An 18,534-nucleotide genomic window follows, 5' to 3' on the forward strand; every position below is an offset into this window, starting at 1 on the left:
ATCTTTCCTGCTCAACAGTTGCAACTTTGGCAGTAGTTTGAAGGAAACCCCGATTGCATTTGGCCAAATTTTACTGCAGAAGTGAATGTAAGGGCACCTGCTATTAGTTCAAAATGCTGAAAGTGTGGGCTGAAAGCAGTGCATAAGGGTAGCCAAGCAGCCAAGACCTGAGTGGACAGGACAAGCAACTCGGTGTCCGGAATTTTCCAGCCCCCGTGCAGCAGATTCCCCTGTGGCGGGACTGGCGAGCCATTGAAATCTCTTTTCACATCGGCGGACAACAAGATCCCACCGGCAAGAGGGGCTGGAAAATTCTGGCCCGTATCTTCTTAATGAATAAAATTGAAGGACTGTGAAATTAATGGCATCAGGATGAAGAAAGAAATGTATATTAGAGTGAGTGAATTCAATGAAAAATCAGGTACAGAAAGACAAATAAAAAGAGGAAAAGAAAGATTGTTTTAAGAGCAAGGGGGAAAAAAAGACAAAAAAGAAAAGTTGAAAAAAAGTTTCATTTTAAATTCAACATTTTTAAAAACTCCAACAATTAAAACCTGAATGATTGAGACTCCACATTTCTACTAGATCATTTTCAGTGTCTGAAACATTGATTGTCACTAATTAATGCTTATCATGTTGTTAAAAATGTTCTTAGTCTGGAACAGATCAGGCTTAATTTTCTTTAGTGAGTTTAGTTTGCATCTAAAACAAAGATATTTCCATTTATATTTGCATTTCATTACCACCAGAAGTCTTAAAATGCTTTACAGCCAATTAAGTGCTTTTGAAATGCAGTCATTCTTGTAATGTAGGAAATATAGCAGCCAATTTGCTTACAGTAAACTCCCACAAACAACAATAAGTTAATGACCAGATAATCTATTTTTTTGTGATGTAGATTGAGGAATAAATATTGGCCAGGACACTCGGGGATAACACCCCTGCTGTTCTTCGAAAACATATCATGGGACATTTATGTCTCATCTGAAGCACAATGAACTGGATTTTACATTTTTCGACAGGGGGAGGGAGGCAGAGCAGAAACTAAGTGATCCGCTTGCTGCTGTCCTGCCATCTCAGCTCCTCCAATCAAGCGTCAAACAGCCAATTAATGGCTGTCCCCAGGAAGGAGGCCAATTAGAAGTGCAATGGGAGGCTTCATGCCCAATAGGCATTGTAGGCTGGAATGTCATGTGACAGAGCGGTAATGCCCTGAACTGGAAATCGGTTATGACTACAAGTTTAATGGCACCCTGCTCTCAGAATCAGTCTTTATTTTTTACTGAAGGCTCTAAAAAGTGAAAAAAAAAGTTTAAAAAAACACACAGATGCTGCCACCTTCCCCAGCAGAATCTGCTGCTACATTCATCCAAGGTCCCAGTGGCAGGCCTTTTTTCCTACTCCTGTGCAGCCTTGTCATAGCTGCCGTAAATACTCGCAAACTTTTTCATGTCCAGTGCCTGAAATGCAGCGGGCAAGGGAATGTTACAGATGATTGGGTCGTTAACAAGCTCAATAGCTTGCTGACTAGTAATTTCAAAATGACAGACAGGCTGCTGATTTCCACCTTCCATAATTGGGGAGACTGGTGTGATGATGTTGTATTGCCAAGCCGATGACATCACGCCCTACTTTACATTCACATGAGGCTGGGGCAGCCCAGCTGATTTGCAGACATAAAATCCAGCCCAACATCTCTGACAATGCAGCAGTCCCTTAGTACTGTACTGGAGCCTAGACTTTTCAGCTGAAGTCCTAGAGCAAGGCTTGAACCTTTAACCTACTGATTCAGGCGTGAGTGCTCATACAGCAACTTCATGCTATTCAGTACATTTCAATTGTTAGGGAGATAGCAAGATTCCACTTATGTGAAACTGACAGTGGAGCAGTGCAATTTTTCAATAGTTGAGATTAACCAATCATTTGCCTCCCCCCGCCTCCAGAATTGCTGTAATATCTGCACATAAATAATGGTGAGTGTCATTAGCCTTGCTGTTACTTTGGCAGGAAATTCTGGCATAGGGTTTCTTCTGAATTATCACTCATGTTACAACAATGGAGCAAGACAAGCTCCAAGAATATTTACCCCAAAAATGTTTTAAATAAGTGAGATCCCTCATACATGCCCTTTAACTTATTTCTATAGTCAGCTGTTATGGCACAGCCAATGGTAAATGCTGAGCTGCTCAAATCCCAAAGGGAAACTTGAAACAACTGCCCCAACTGTTTTGCAATCTGTATACATTTCGAGATGTGTACCTTGAATTCTGTAGTAATAAGACCCCCGAGTCTTATAAGTTTCTTACAAAACTAAATTAAACCTTTATTAATAGAAGAAATGATTTTAAGTACATACATAGATCTACAAGTTACTACTATAATAACTTCTTAATCCCCTACTTAATCTAACTCCCAGGCCAGGATTTTACTTTCAGTGACGGGGGCAAGCTTGACACACCGGAACGTAAAATGATGCGCGATGACGTCAGGCGTATGTCCCGACGTCATCATGCTGTCTCACGATATTTCATTTGGTGGGCTCGCCCCAGAGTCGGCTGCGTGCCCACCAATAATTGAACGCTCACCCCTCTCTTTCTCATACACGCACACTCACCCCTCTCTCTATCTCACACATATACACACACAGTCACCCCTGTCTCTCTCTCTCTCAGATACACGCATGCACTCACCCCTCTTTCTCACATTCACGCACTCACGCCTCTCATTCTCTCACACAGACATGAGGCCATTAACGAAATAATTAATTTCAACTTTATGCTGTCCATCCAACCTTACGGTCGGTGGGCAGGCAAAAAGGCCAAGCAGCCTTTACGTTTTTTAGCAAACCTCATCCACAAGCGGGATGAGGTTTCCCAAAGCTTTTACAACTTAAATAAAAAGTTTCTATGAAAAATAAAAACTTGTCCCATCTCATTGACACAGTCACATGAGGGGACATGTTTCATTAAATTTTTATTGCTTTTATTTATTTTTTTATAAAACGCTTCAATTTCCCTGAGACAGCTCTGTGCCTCAGGGAGTTTGAAGCACTCTTTCGCTTGCATGCATGAAACAGCACTGGACCCGACTCTCCCTCCTCCACCCGCCAGCACTGGTAGCGTTCAGCGCTACTGCTCGCGTATTACGCTGGGCGGGCCTTAATTGGCCCACCCGTGTAAAATGGTGGTGCAGAGCTGATCGCAGGTGGCGGTCGGCTCCACAACCACTTACGCCCGCTCCCACCGTGCCTGCCCGACGTGGGAAAATTCAGGCCCCAGCTACCCTTTCATTAAGGCAACAGTAAGACACATAGATTTTAAAAGACCCAGGCAAAATAACACACAACACCCTGAACAGTCGAATTCAAAGTGAGTTTTTCTCAGCTTTGGTTCCTTGTAGACAGCAGCTTGAGGTTTAGACGCTGGATGTTTTTCACATTTGTGTTAGATCTTAGAATGCCTGCCCTTACACTCAGCTTTCTCTCTGTTATACATATTTTCCCCTTTGAATGCAAATTCCCATTGCTTCACTATGTCTTTGGACTTAACCTGTCTAATAGTAAAAACCTGTCATAGTACCAATTTTACCAGTAATCTTTGGGAAAAATAAACACACTGGGAAAATTTTTTCCCCATCGGGGGGGGGGAAGTGTGGGAGTGGGCGGGTGCGCCCTCAATCAGCGCCCCCAATTGGGGGTGCGCTGCCATTTTACGTGGGCGGGCCAATTAAGGCCCGCCCAGCATGAGCGCTATGCGCTCCCTGTGTGGGCGGGGGGGGATTCCCTCAGCCAGGACTGCGCTCTTTCGCGCATGCACGTGAAAGAGCGCACAGATCTCCCTGAGGCTAAGTGCTGCCTCAGAGAGATCGTCTCCGATTTAAAACTTTAAATAGAGGTTTAAAAAATTTCCCTGCCATGTCCCCTCATGTGACACTGTCACATGAGTTGGGACATGTCCATAACTTTTATTGAGAGATGTGATTAAGCTTTAAATACCCTCATGAAACCTCATCCCGCCTGTGGATGTGGTTTCATGCTTTGTCCGAAATCCGCCAGGGCTCCCGGCCTGCCCACCAACCTTAAGGTTGGACGGGCAGGTCCATTAATGACCTTAAGTACTTTTTCAATGACCTCAATAGGCCGTTGACAGGTCGGTGGGCGCGCAGCTGACCTGAAAGTGGAAATGGCGCGGGGTGACGTCGGGAGTTCCACCCGACGTCAACCCACGTCATATTACGTGTCAGCCCCCGCCTCCGCTCACCAACCGCCCACTATTTCTTAATTTCTTCTGGCTAGTTGAAACATTTCACCCTCTTTTGAATTCAAGCTAGTCTGGTTTATTTAAAAATGCAAATGTTCCCTTCACACCTCAAATTCTAAAAGTTACTCCATGTTTACCTACTTAACATTTCAAACCTAGCTTATCTTCTGATGCATCAAAACCTTCAGACCGGATGCCTTTAATTCTATTAAGACACACACACACACACACACACACACACCCTAAACTTTACAATAAGTTCCAATAACATTATGAAAATTATTACATCTTCTTGACGCAGCAACATCATGCAGATATTTTGACATGATCATTGTTATTTCATGGATATCGTTGACACCCAGAAAGATCACTGAGTGTAATAATATTCTACGCAAGAAAAGCCAAAATATTAGCATTGAGATATGTAATGTTGTACAGTTCACGAAAAGAATCTGCTTTGATTATTTCCACAAGCTATCAACTGCTCACACTTCAAATTGTGATAATTTTGCACAAATGAAAATAATTTAACATCTATTTCAATCATGCAAAATGAAGACAATGTGTAAATTAAGAATATGCAGAGTACATTTGCATATTTCCCCTACCAAAAAAACCCACCAGGTGAGTACATCAATGTGTGATGTACTTGTTTACTCCCAGGACCAATTCTGGGTGTCTGGGCACATGTTAGTATCCAATCGACAAAACTTAATTAACAGAATTGCTGCAATTGCATATTTATTAACTCCAACACTTAGGGCAAACTGAGACCCATTAAATTAAAAAATATGCAAAACTAACCTAACTATATCAAGTTGACTGTCAGAGAAGAGATGAGAGCAGATGGAGATGGAAACAGGAAAAAGGATGAAAATGAAATAGTAAATATTCTGATTGAGGGAAGATGAAAAAACGTAGTCAAAAATGAGTAATTCATTATAAGTTGGATGAAAGTCTTAGACAAGCAGAAACCCCTTTAAAGCAAATACATCCCTGAAGATGATGAAAGGTTAACGACCAGAAATGTTAACTCTGTTTCTTTCCCCACAGATGCTGCCAGTCCTGCTGAATATTTCCAGCGTTTTCTGTTTTTATTACAGATTTCCAGAATTCCACAGTATTTTACTTTTGTATCTCTGGAGATAGTTGTATTTATCTCAGAGTCTTGAGAGACTTGGGGCCAGATTTTGCCTTCCTGACACGGGACAAACCCACAGATGCAAATGTAAGTGGGGGCCCAGAAATCTGAAACTATGACCTCATTCCTGCCGGCTCCATTTTGACTGGCGTGGTAAATGTGGTGTGTGGCAACCCAAAGTGCACACAAACTGACATTGGGGCTGTCATAATGCTGCCTACCACAACTTACTATTTCATTGAGTTTGAGAGGTAGGTGGGTTCCTGAAGATTGTGCAAATTATGTCAGGTCAGAGGGATCAGGAACAATGGGGGAAATGAGTTCTGGAGTTGGGAACCTTTTGACAGGTAGGTTTAAAAGGTGTTTCCAACTTCATGGCATAATTTGATGTTGTATGGTAATTTAACAATGTTTTTAATGCAGTGATTGATAGGGATTTGTTCTTAAAAGGGAAGTGACTTTATATTGGCCAGCGTTGTGAAAATGTTCAGATGCATTAGAGTATTTTCCACAGTGAATAAACTGCTCTTCTGCATTCAACAGTGTTGAAATTCTGATTTTAATGTGTCAATTGGACTCTGTGCTTTGAGCTTTATATTGATTGACAGTCCAACTGCCTGATGGGCCTTTGAAGAAGTGGAACAAATGGTCATCTGGTCCACTACTTCAAGGCTTTAATGTATTCAGCTGTGGACGCTTTGTTGACACACTATTCTAAAATGGAATCTAATTATGAATGTTTGGCTGAGCTCCAACCCCCACTAATGAATTCAGCTCAGCAAGGGTTGTTGATCTAGCTGTCAAAGGGACTCTGAGCTTTGTTGATATTGACAGTTTTATGAGCTACTAAGAGGGTTAAGGTTTTTGAATGGGTGTTTATTTTTACAGTTTCATGGGAATCTCAGAGACTTTCCAATCTTACTATTGAGCTCATAAGTTCTGTCCACACTGGATACTAGATGAATGGGCATGGGGTGAATAGAAGGGGCATGGGGGCATGGGGGCCATGGACAGTGGGGTGGATGGCTAGAGGTTGAGGGGTGAGAGCTAAGCTGCCTAACACTCATGTACAGGACTGAGCCAATGTCCCAGAGAATAAGGTGGATCTTCTAACCTGCCTGCCTTGGCATCCACCCACCTCCATTCCTTCCTTGGGCCTGTTTCGGGAGGCCCATCCCCCATCACACCACCATGAAGTGAGCATGTGCGAGAACTGCTGGGATCATTGGGAAATCTCCTGATTCAGATTCCCATCTCAAAGGAAAAAATCCGGACCGAGGAAGTAGATTTCTGCGGCATTGACAATCATTATGAGGGAGCCAATGGGCAGTGGGGAAATGTCAGTAGATTGGAAATAGGCTAATGTAGTTTCCATATTCAAGAAGTGTAACAAACTAATACAGCCAAGTATAGGCCAATCAATCTTAATTCAATTCCATGTAGATTATGGAGCCAAGTATAAGGAGTAGATCCAAGGATTATATGCACAACAGCAGCCTAGTAAACAACAGTCAACATGGGTTAAGAAAGGATAGATCCTGCCTGGCAAACCCTACCAAACTGTATACTTAGATTTCCAAAAAATATTTGATAACTTTCTACACAAAATGTTACTGGTTGTGGGAATTTAGTATAAAACTTAAGAATAAAATAGAAAAATGGCTGCAGTGAATTAGTGAGAAAAGTAATACTGGGATGGAGGAACTACTGAGTGTGATGCCCAAGGGGTCAGTGTTAGGACTGCTACATTATCTAATTTATATAAATGACTTGGATTTTGAAACTTAATCTCAATTGGTCAATTTTGCAGACAAAACCAAATTAGGAGAGGGACAGGAATCAAACGGAGCAGCTCAGGACACACGCACACTTCACACTAAGGATACCCTCTGTTGTATTGTGTGGCACTACCACCGTGCTAAGTGGGATAGATTCAGATCAGATCTATCAGCTCAAAGCTGGGCATCCTTGAGGCACTGTGGGCCATCAGGAGCAACAGCAGCAGGATTGTATTCAACCGCAATCTGTAATCTCATGGCCTGGCATATCGCTTACTCTACCATTACCATCAAGCCAAGAGACCAACACTGGTTTAGTGAGGAGTTCAAGAGAACATGCCAGGAGCAGCGCCAGGCAGACCTATAAATTAAGTGTCACATGGTGAAGTTTCAACACAGGAAACATGCATGCTAAATAGCAGAAACAGCATGCTATAGACAGAGCTAAGCAATCTTACAACCAATGAATCAGATCAAAGCTCTGCAATCCTTCCATATCCAGTCAGGAATGGTGGTAACAAACAACTAATGGGAGGAGGCTCCAGGAATATCCCCATCCTGAATGATAGTGGAGCCCAGCATTTCAATACAAAAGACATCGGAAGCATTTGCAATTATCGGCAGCAGAAGTGCTGAGTGGATGATCCACCTCAGCCTCCTCCTGAGGTCCCCAGAACCACCAACACTTGTCTTCAGCCAATTTGATTCACTCCACATGAAATCTAGAAACACTGGACACAGGAAGAGGCTATGGCCCCTCATAACATCCTACTGTTATACTGAAGACTTGTGCTCCAGAACTAGCTGCGCCCCTATCCAAGCTGTATCAATACAGCTACAACACTGGCATCCATCTGACAATGTGGAAAATTGACCAGCTATATCCTGGCCACAAAAAGCAGGATAAATCAAATCTGACCAATTACCACACTATTAGTCTACTCTCAAACATCAGAAAATTGATGGAAGGTGTTATCAATCGTGCTGTCTAACAGCACTTAATCAGCAATAACCTGATTACTGATGCTCAGTTTGGGCTCTGCCAGGACCACTTGGCTCCAGACCACACTACAGCCTTGGTCCAAACATGGAAAAAAGAGCTAAATTCCAGAAATGAAGTGTGAGTGATTCTTAGTTTCAAATCCTTTCATGATCTCACAGCCCCTATCTCTGTAATGTCCTCCAGCCCCACAACCCTCCAATATATCTGCAGTTCTCCAATTTTGGTCTCCATCCCACTTTTAATTGCTCCAGACTGGTGGCTATGCCTTCAACAGTTAAGTCCCTGAGCTCTGGAATTCCCTTGCTAAACCTCTCTGCCTCTGGACCTCTCTCTCCTCTAAGGTATTCCTTAAAACTTACCTCTTTGACCAACCTTTGATCATCTGCCCCAAGATCTCCTTATTTGGCTTGGTGTCAAATTTTGTTCGACAATGCTGCATTGAAGTTCCTTGGGATGTTTTATTAAAGTAAAGGTGCTTATATATGTGCCTATTTAAATACCTCAAGTTAATTTCCTGCCTGGCACAGGCAAGATGAGGTGTTAGGAATTCATGTCTCCAAGAACTTTATACTTTTTAAACCATTGGAAGGACATTGAATTATTTGACACAAGGTTACAAGTTCACTTTGGTCTGTGAGCAAGCTGCTTTTTCCGAGAACTCACATGGCTTCAGTTAAGTGACCAGCAAGACACCTAGGGAGATAAAAGTTAGTTTGCTTACTTGATATAAAATTTAAAAAACTGATGTTGCAAGGCTGTGAACATGTTTTTTGAACTCAGTGTGTGTCTTGGGAGCAAACTGTGAAGGAAGATTGCTCCTCTCTCTCTCCCTATATTGCCTGCAGTCCAGAGTGGGTGTTCACCTTCAGCTAGAAAATCCTTAATTCAGTAAAACATGTCTGTGTTTTAAAGCCTGCGAAGCTATGACAAGTGAGAGTTAACAAAGTCAGTGTTTCACCAAAGATCCTTTGGAAAGGAGTTCAGACAACTGCTGTGACCAGAATCCACCTTTGCACCTAGGAACACCAAATCAACAGCATCAAGACCTATTTGAACTTTGTCCTTTTTCATAAAGTGTTCCCTTACGCCAACCTCTGCAGAGACCTTATTTGTCTTGTCTTTGTTTTTTGTGTGTGTGTTTGTATTTGTGTTGGGATTTCAAAAGGGGTAAATTGTTACACTTTTAGATTACAAATTGTATGTTAACCAGTCTTGCAACTTGTTTTTAAAAAGAATGTTTGTTTCCTAGTAAATCAATTATTGTGCATTTATTGAAAGAAGCCTGGTTAAAGTCTCTTTTATTCTGGGTCTAGCAGTAGCAAAGGTAAACAATTGGCCATTTTAGTGAGTGATTTAAACATTTACACTTGTGGTGCGACCAGTGGAGTAGCAGGGCTGGAGAAACTGTGTACTCCTCCCATCCTGGTCATAACAGAAATTGGAGGCTGTTGCAGGATTTTGAAATGCAGACCATGGGTGATTGACATGAATTAACACTAATTGGCAAAGGATAAAAAGACAGATACCAGGTTTCTCATGCATTGATAAACCAAAATGGCTTTGTAAGTTGCTCAGACTTTTCTGGGAGTAGAAGATGTAACAGTAGATAATTTGAAATCCTTCAGTCATGTTAAACTGAGAGAGATAGCAGATAAATTGGAGGTAGAAATAAAAGCAGGATTTTGTAAGGATACGGTTATCCAATGTTTAGAATTAAAAGGGGAGACACGTGAAATTGGTGTATCATAGCTCGAGTCATAGCTAGGATTCAGTTGCAAATGATGCAGTTTAAACACGAAAAGGAACTGATAAAGCTTGACTTGGAGGAAAAAGAGAGAGAAAGAGAAATGAGAAAACCTGATAAAGAAAGAGAAATTGAAATGTAAAACTTGACCTCCAGAGAGAGTGGTTAGCAAGAGAGGAAAGAGAGAAGGAACAAGAACGGGAATACCAGCTTAATAGGCTGGAATTAAAATAAAAGAGGCCCCAGATGCTGGGGGAAGTTTTGATGAAATAAACTACCCCCAACATAGTGGGGAGATGTTTAACTTTGTACAAGCCCTACCAAAGTTTGAGGAAAGGGATGGAGAGGTATTTTTCATTTCGTTTGAGAAAGTAGCTAAGGAAGTGAAGTGGCCAAAAGGAAACTGGACATTGCTCCTGCAAAGTAGTTTGGTGGGCAGAGCTCTTGAGGTTTATGCATCACTTTCAGAAGAGGTTTCTATGGATTATGATGCAGTAAAAAGGCTATTCCTAGTGTGTATGAGTTGGTTCCTGAGGTGTACAGGCAGAAATTCTGAAACATAAGGAAACAGCCTGGGCAGACCTATATTGAATTTGAGAGGGTAAAGGGGGCATTAAAGGTAGATGTCACATATAAAGCTCTTAGGGAAATAATTCTCCTGGAAGAATTAAAAAATTCACTTCCTCCATTTTGAAGACTACAGGGTTATCTAGAAAGGCAGTGGAGATGGCTGATGATTATGAACTGGTTTATAAATCCAAACCCTTTTTCTGTCACCCCCACAAACACAAGAAGGATAGAAGGTGGGAGGGTGAAAGGAAGACAAGTAGCCAAAGACAGCTAGGAGTGCCCCAGGAACACCTCCTCAGACCAGAATGGAAGGTGCTGAGGGTGGAAGTGATATTTGAATGCCTAAGTGTTTCCATTGTAACAAGGTGGGACACCTTTGATCAGACTGCTGGAAACTGTGTGGGAAATCCAGGGACTTGGTGGGGTACATAAGGGCATTTCAGGAAAAGGAGCCCTGATTGAAAATACAACAGATTAAGTTGTAGAGTTAACTACAGCTGTGAGTCCGAGTGTAAATGCTGCTATGAGTTCAGGGGAGGTGACTAAGGTGCATATAAAGAATTTTTGTCGAGAGGAAAAGTAGCCCCTTATCCCACAAATGGGACTGTAAAACCTATAATATATTAAGAGACAGGAGCCACTCAAACCTTTTTGCTGGGAAAAGGCACCAGAGAGCACGTTAAAAGCTGAAGTTTTAATACAGGGTATTGACGGGGAGTATATACCCGTACCTTTGTACTGGGTGCACTTGGAGTGTGATCTAATATCTGGGACAGTGATAGTCGGGGTTGTCCAGCAGTTGCCTGTAGATGGAGTTGACTTACCCCTGGGAAATGACTTAGCTGGAGCGAAGGTAGTAGCTTCTCCCATAATATTTTTTTATTCATTCATGGAATGTGGGCATTTTTGGCTAGGCCAGCATTTATTGCCCATCCATAATTACCCTTGAGAAGGTGGTAGTGAGCTACCTTCTTGAACCTCAACCCACAGCGCTGTTAGAGAGGGAGTTCCAGGATTTTGACCCAGTGGCAGTGAAGGAACGGCGATATATTTCCAAGTCAGAGTGGTGAGTGGCTTGGAGGGGAACTTCCAGGTGGTGATGTTCCCATGTGTCTGCTGCCCTTGTCCTTCTAGACGGTAGTGGGGTTGGAAGGTGCTGTCTAAGGAGCCTTTGCAAGTTCCTACAGTTCATCTTGTAGATGTTATACACTGCTTCCAATGTGCGTTAGTGGTGGAGGGAGTGAATGTTTGCAGAAGGGGTGCCAATCAAGCAGGCTGCTTTGTCTTGAAGGGTGTCAAGCTTCTTGAGTGTCGTTAGAGCTGCACTCAGCCAAGCAAGTATTCCATCACACTGATGACCTGTGCCTTGTAGATGGTGGACAGGCTTTCGGACATCAGGAGGTGAGTTACTCACTGTAAGATTCCTAGCTTCTGATCTGCTCTTGTAGCCATGATATTTATATGGCTAGCTCAGTTCAGTTTGGTCAATAGTAACCTCCAAGATTTTGATAGTGGGGGATTCAGTGGTGATAATACCATTGAATGTCAAGGGGCAGTGGTTAGATTCTGTCTTATTGGAGATGGTCATGGCATGGCACTTGTGTGGGGTGAATTTTACTTGCCAACCCAAGCCTGGGTATTGTCCGGGTCTTGCTGCATTTGGTCATGGACTGCTTCAGTATCTGAGGAGTTGCAAATGGTTCTGAACATTGTGCAGGCATCAGCAAACATCCCCATTCCTGACCTTAATATGGAAGGAAGGTCATTGATGAAGCAGTTGGAGATGGTTGGGTCTAGGACATTATCCTGAGGAACTCCTGCAGTGATGTCCTGGAACTGAGATGATTGACCTCCAATAACCACAACCATCTTCCTTTGTGCTTGATTTGACTCCAATCAGTGAAGCGTTTTCCCCCTGATTCTCATTGACTCCAGTTTTGCGAGGGCTCCATAGAACCATAGAAAAGTTATGGCGCAGAAAGAGGCTATTCAGCCCATCGTGTCTATTCCAGCCAAAATAGAGAAACAAGAAACTAGAAGCTGATTTTTAATCCCACTTTCCAGCACCTGGTCTGTAGCCTTGCAGGTTACAGCACTTCATGTACAGATCCCAGTACCTTTTAAATGAGGTGAGCGTTTCAGCCTCAGCCTCAGCCACCAATTTAGGCAGTGAATTCTGATTGCCCACCACCCTCTAGGTGAAAATCTTTTTCCTCATGTCCCTTCTAAACCTTCTACCAATCACCTTAAATCTATGCCCCTGGTAATTGACCCCCTCAGCAAGTGGAAATAGGTCTTCCCTACCTACCTTAACTATGCCCCTCATAATTTTGCACACCTCAACTAGGTCACTCCTTAGCCTCCAATGTTCTAAGGAAACCAACCCTAGCCTATCCAATCTTTCTGCATGGCTGCAATTTCCCAGCCCTGGCAACATTGCCACACTTGGACAAATGCTGCCTTGATGTCAAGGGCAGTCACTCTCACCTCACCTTTGGAGTTCAGCTCTTTTGTTCATGTCTGGACCAAAGCTGTACTGAGGTCAGGAGCTGAGTGACCTTGGCAGAACCCAAACTGAGCGTACGTGAGCAGGTTGTTGCTAAGCAAGTGCCACTTGATAGCACTGTTGATGACCCCTTCCATCACTGGATGGGTATGTCCTGCTTTTTGTGTACAGGACATACCTGGACAATTTTCCACATTGCCGGGTAAATGCCAGCGTTGTAGCAAGTTCTGGAGAATAAGTCTTCTGCACTATTGCTGGAATTTGTCAGGGCCCCTAGCCTTTGCAGTATGCAGTGCCTTCAGCTGTTTCTTGATATCACCTGGAGTGAATCAAATTGGCTGAAGACTGGCATCTGTGATGATGGGGACCTCCGGAGGAGTCCAAGATAGATCATCCACTCGGCACTTCTGGCTGTAAATTGTAGCAAATGCTTCAGCCTTATCCTTTACACTGATGTGCTGGGCAGTCCCATCATTTAGGATGCGGATATTTGTGGCGCCTCCTCCTCCAGTGGGTTGTTTAATTGTCCACCACCATTCACGACTGGATGTGACAGGACCGCAGAGCTTAGATCTGATCTGTTGATTGTGGAATTGCTTAGCTCTGTCTATCACATGCTGCTTAACACTGTTTGGCATGCAAGCAGTCCTGTGTTGTAGGTTCACCAGGTTGACACCTCGCTTTTAGGTGTGCTTGGTGCTGCTCCTAGCATGCCCTCCTGCACTCTTCATTGAACCTGGGTTGATCCCCTGGCTTGGTGGGAATGGTAGAGTGGGGGATATGCCAGGCCAGGAGGTTACAGATTGTGGTTGAGTACAATTCTGCTGCTGCTGGTGGGCCACAGCACCTCATTGCCCAGTCTTGAGTTGCTAGATCTGTTCAAAATGTATCCCATTTGACACAGTGATAGTGCCACAGAACACGATGCAGGCTATCCTCAATGTGAAGACGGGACTTCATCTTCACAAGGACTGTGTGATGGTCACTCCTACCGGTACTGCCATGGAGAGATGCCTCTGCAGCAGGCAGGTTAGTGACGATGAGGTCAAGTATGTTTTTCCCTCTTGTTGGCTCCCTCACCACTTGCCACAAAGCAAGTCTAGCAGCTATGTCCTTTAGGACTCAGCCAGTTCAGTCTGTAGTGGTGCTACGGAGCCACTCTTGTTGATTGACATTGAAGTCCCCCGCTCAGAGTACATTCTGTACCCTTTCCACCCTCAGTGCTTTCTCCAAGTGGTGTTCAACATAGAGGAGTACTGACCGATGGGGGTGGTGCGTTGTTATCAGCAGGAGGTTTTCTTGTCCATGTCTGACCTGATGACATGAGATTTGATGGGGTATGGGGTCAATGTTGAGAACTCCCAAGGCAAATCCTTCCCGTCTGTATACCACCATGCCATGCTCCCCGAGGCATTACCCTGAGTATCAGGATTACTAGTCCAGTGACAAGCCCAAGTGAGGTTGAAGAGATGGAACAGTTACATGAAACAGTACCAGGAAGTTTTCCTTCGTATGTGCTGACCCGAACAATGGCTAAGCAAAGTCTATTATCGGAAGGCAAATATTTGGTTAGCCAAAACTTTCTTTAAAGACTTGGATAACCCAAAGGAGATGTTTAGTAAATCTTCTCTAGTCAGGACTCAACAAGCTGATCCAGAGTTAAGGCAGGTAGCGCAATGAGCCCAAACTGAAGCTGAGTGAGTTCCAGAATGTTACGTTAAAGAGGAAATTCTTCTGAGGAAGTGGCGACCTCACAGACCTGCAGACGAAGAGTGGATGGTTGGTCATCAGATAGTGGTACCATCCAAATATCGTAAAGAGATATGGATAGCACATGAAATATGGCAGGACATGTCGGGATACAGAAAAGTCAGGCGCGGATAACCCGACATTTTTACTGACCACGTCTACACAAGGACTTGTTGCAGTTTTGTAAAGTGTGCCATATGGTGAATTTAGCAGGGTGTTTTTTTTTGTTGATCATTCATAGGATATGGACGTTACTGGCTAGGCCATCATTTATTGCCCATCCCAATTGCCCTTGAGAAGGTTGTGGTGAGCTGTCTTCTTGAACCGCTGCAGTCCATGTGGTATAGGTACACCCACTGTGCTGTTAGAGAGTGAATTCCAGGATTTCGATCTAGCAACAGTGAAGCAACGGCGATATATTTCCAAGTCAGGATGGTGAGTGGTTAGGAGGGGAACTTCCAGGTGGCAGTGTTCCCATGTGTCTGCTGCCCTTGTTCTTCTAGACAATAGTGCTCGTGGGTTTGGAAGGTGCTGTCCAAGGAGCATTCGTGAGTTTTTGCAGTGCATCTTGTAAATGGTACACACTGCTGCCACTGTGCATTGGTGGTGGGGGGAGTGAATGTTTCCAGATGGGGTGCCAATCAAGTGGGCTGCTTTGTCCTGGATGGTGTCAAGCTTCTTGAGTGTTGTAGGAGCTGCACTCATCCAGGCAAGTGGAAAGTATTCCATCACACTGCTGACCTGTGCCTTGTAGATGGTGGATAGGCTTTGGGGAGTCAGGAGCTGAGTTACTTGCCACAGGATTCCTAGCCTCTGATCTGCTCTTGTAGCCACGGTATTTATATGGCTAGTCCAGTTAAGTTTCTGGTCAATAGTAACCCCCAGGATGGTGATAGTGGGGGATTCAGCGATAGTAATGCCATTAATGTCAAGGGGTGATGGTTAAGTTCTCTCTTGTTGGAGATGGTCATTGCCTGATACTTGTGTGGCATGAATGTTATTTGCCACTTGTCAGCCCAAGCCTGGATTTTGTCCAAGTCTTGCTGCATTTGGACATGAACTGCTTCAGTATCCTAGGAGTCCTAACTGGTGCTGAACATTGTGCAATCATCAGCGATCATCTCCGCTTCTGACCTTATAATGGAAGGAAGTCATTGATGAAGCAGCTGTAGATGGTTGGGCCTAGGACACTACTCTGAGGAACTCCTGCAATAATGTTTTGGAATTGAGATGATTGATCTCCAACAACCACAACCATCTTCCTTTGTGCTAGGTATGACTCCAACTAACAGAGAGTTTCCCTCCTGATTCTTGTGTGGGACCATTACCGAAAATGAAAGCAGGACACCAGTATGTCCTTACCATTGTGAATATGACAACTCAATTTCCAGAGTCCATCCCTTTGAGAACAATTACAGCTAAGGTCGTGGTAGAGAGGTTAACCCAATTTCTTACTTAATATGGATTACCAAAGGAGATCCAGTGGGATCAAGGTGTCTAAAATGTTTCAAAACAGAATGAGCAATTTGGATATAAAAAAGTTAAAGTCCACAGCATATCATCCACAGACACAGGGAGCTTTAAAGAGGTACCATCAAACTCTCAAAACAATTATTAATGCATATTGTCATGAATATTCCCATGATTGGGACAAAGGACTAGACTTTCTTTTATTTGCTAGTTGAAATTCACCGAAAGAATCTACCAGTCTTAGTCCTTTTGAATTAATTTATGGACATGAGATAAGAGGCTGTCTGAAATTAATCAAAGAAAAGTTTTTAGGACAGAGAGAAATGAATCCTGAATGCTAGATTATGTGTCCATGTTCCAGGAATGGCTCACAGGAGCCTGCAAAGTGGGTCAATAACATCTTAAAATTTCACAAACAAAGATGAAGGAATTAGCAGATATGCAAGCTGAGACCCAGAATTTCAACCAGGGGATGAAGTGTTAGTGCTATTGCCTTTACAGGGAGAACCTTTGAAAGTTCAGTGGTCCATACAAGGTAATTAAGAGAGTTGGTAAAGCAGATTATTTCCCAACCCCTTGGTTTTGGTGTGATCCAATTTTCTATTAATAGCCTCAGCAAACTTGAGAGAGGATGAACTAAAATTGTTAGTTTATTTGCACACACTTAAAACACGGGAGGAGAGTCGCAACATTGCCTCCACACTCAGACAGTAAAGAGAGGGATAGAGAGAAAGATTTATAGTGCAGAGACCGAAGAGAAAAGAAATGTTATTTCACGCGGGTCCCAGGTTCCAGAATCAAAGTCCAATGAGGTATTCCTTCACAGAGGTTGGTGGGCTGCAAGCCAATGTTGTATAATTCACTTTTCCGTTGGTTTTGACTTCACATGATGAGATAGGCAGGCAGAGATGAATCAATCTTGTAGGCAATGGTGCAGAATTTCCCACAGAAGCAGTGTACATGGGACCAGATATTGAACCTGGGCAGAACTTCTTTTCTGTGAGGCTCCCAGTTGGATGGTAAACAGCAGACTGAGCTCTGCAGTTCAGCAAGGCAATATTACTGGTTCCACAAGCCAGAGGCCCATGTCACATGACTTTTACCTCTCCACACTGTCTTTGACAAAGGATGTGTATCCTCATCTGGGTCCCCAAGATTGTTAAATGTCTCAACCATTAAAAGTTGAAAGGAAGGTTTTTTCTTTATTCATTCATGGGATGTGGGCATCACTACAAGGCCAGCACTTGTTGCCTAATATTAATTGCCCTTGAACTGAGTGGTTTGCCACGCCATTGTAGAGAGCAGTTAAGAGTCAACCACATTGCTGTGGATCTAGAGTCACATGTAGGTCAGACCAGGTTAGGACGAGCAGACTCCTATTGGCTATCCTGGGTTATGAAAGGCAGATGACGTTTGGAGAGCTCTCTTTCCATTTGGCATGTGCAGCCCACAGGGGGTCGTTAGTAGCTCCCCAGAGATAACTATGTACGAGTTTTCCCAATACTGCCAGGCAGCTCCTTTTATTCAGGAGCCAAAGACAGACATATGGCGGAATTTTGTGTGTCCGCTGGCGTTGGGCGCCTTAGGTGGTATGAGCAGACAATATGGTGAGAAGGCTAAAAGTTGGTTTCACATCCTAAAACCAGTTAGCGATCATCTGCTCAGCCTGTCAATGGCGGGCTGCGTTTCCTGCCTTCGAATGTAGGGAACCTCATTGTAATACATCAGCATATTGTTCCAAGGCTAGCCCGCCGGACTCATTCTCCCCTGCTGGATTGTCTGCCCATGTTGACGTTTCACGACAGCAGATAAAAGGCGTGCACTTGGCAGGCTGCACTTTGAGGGGAACTTGGAGGTCAATGCACAGTAACATTGCACAGCACTTGCCCCGGTCGCCTGTTGGACTTCAAGGTTGAAACACATTGTGGGGGGCAAAGGCTGCCCTGCAATGGAGGCGACTTTGGGGATGGGGCAAAGGCTGCCCTGCAGTTGAAAGTAGCACACAAGCACATGCGGGGTCGGGGGGTGGGAGAGGGAAGTGACCACACAGGGACACCTTGTATAAAACGACCATTCCTCTGTAGCTGATACAGTTCAGGCGCAGCCACATTGATATGATTGGATAAAAACAAAATACTGCAGATACTGGAAATCTGAAATAAAACATAAAATGCTGGAAAAGCTCGGCAGGTCTGATAGCATCTGTGGAGAGAGAAACAGAGTTAACGTTTCGAGTCTGTATGTATCTGAAGAAGTCATACGGACTAGAAATGTTAACACTGTTTCTCACAGGTGTTGTCAGACCTGCTGGGAT

At 43.7% G+C, this 18,534-nt stretch overlaps 1 protein-coding gene across 1 annotated transcript in view; it reads left to right on the plus strand.

The window, feature by feature from the left end:
- LOC144679540 (short transient receptor potential channel 3-like) overlaps positions 1-18,534 on the plus strand; it is a 182,448-nt gene that overhangs the window by 99,377 nt on the left and 64,537 nt on the right. The gene's annotated exons all lie outside the window — the stretch shown is intronic.

The sequence above is a fragment of the Cetorhinus maximus genome, chromosome 1, assembly GCF_964194155.1.
Source record: "Cetorhinus maximus chromosome 1, sCetMax3.hap1.1, whole genome shotgun sequence".
Classification (NCBI taxonomy): Eukaryota; Metazoa; Chordata; class Chondrichthyes; order Lamniformes; family Cetorhinidae; genus Cetorhinus; species Cetorhinus maximus.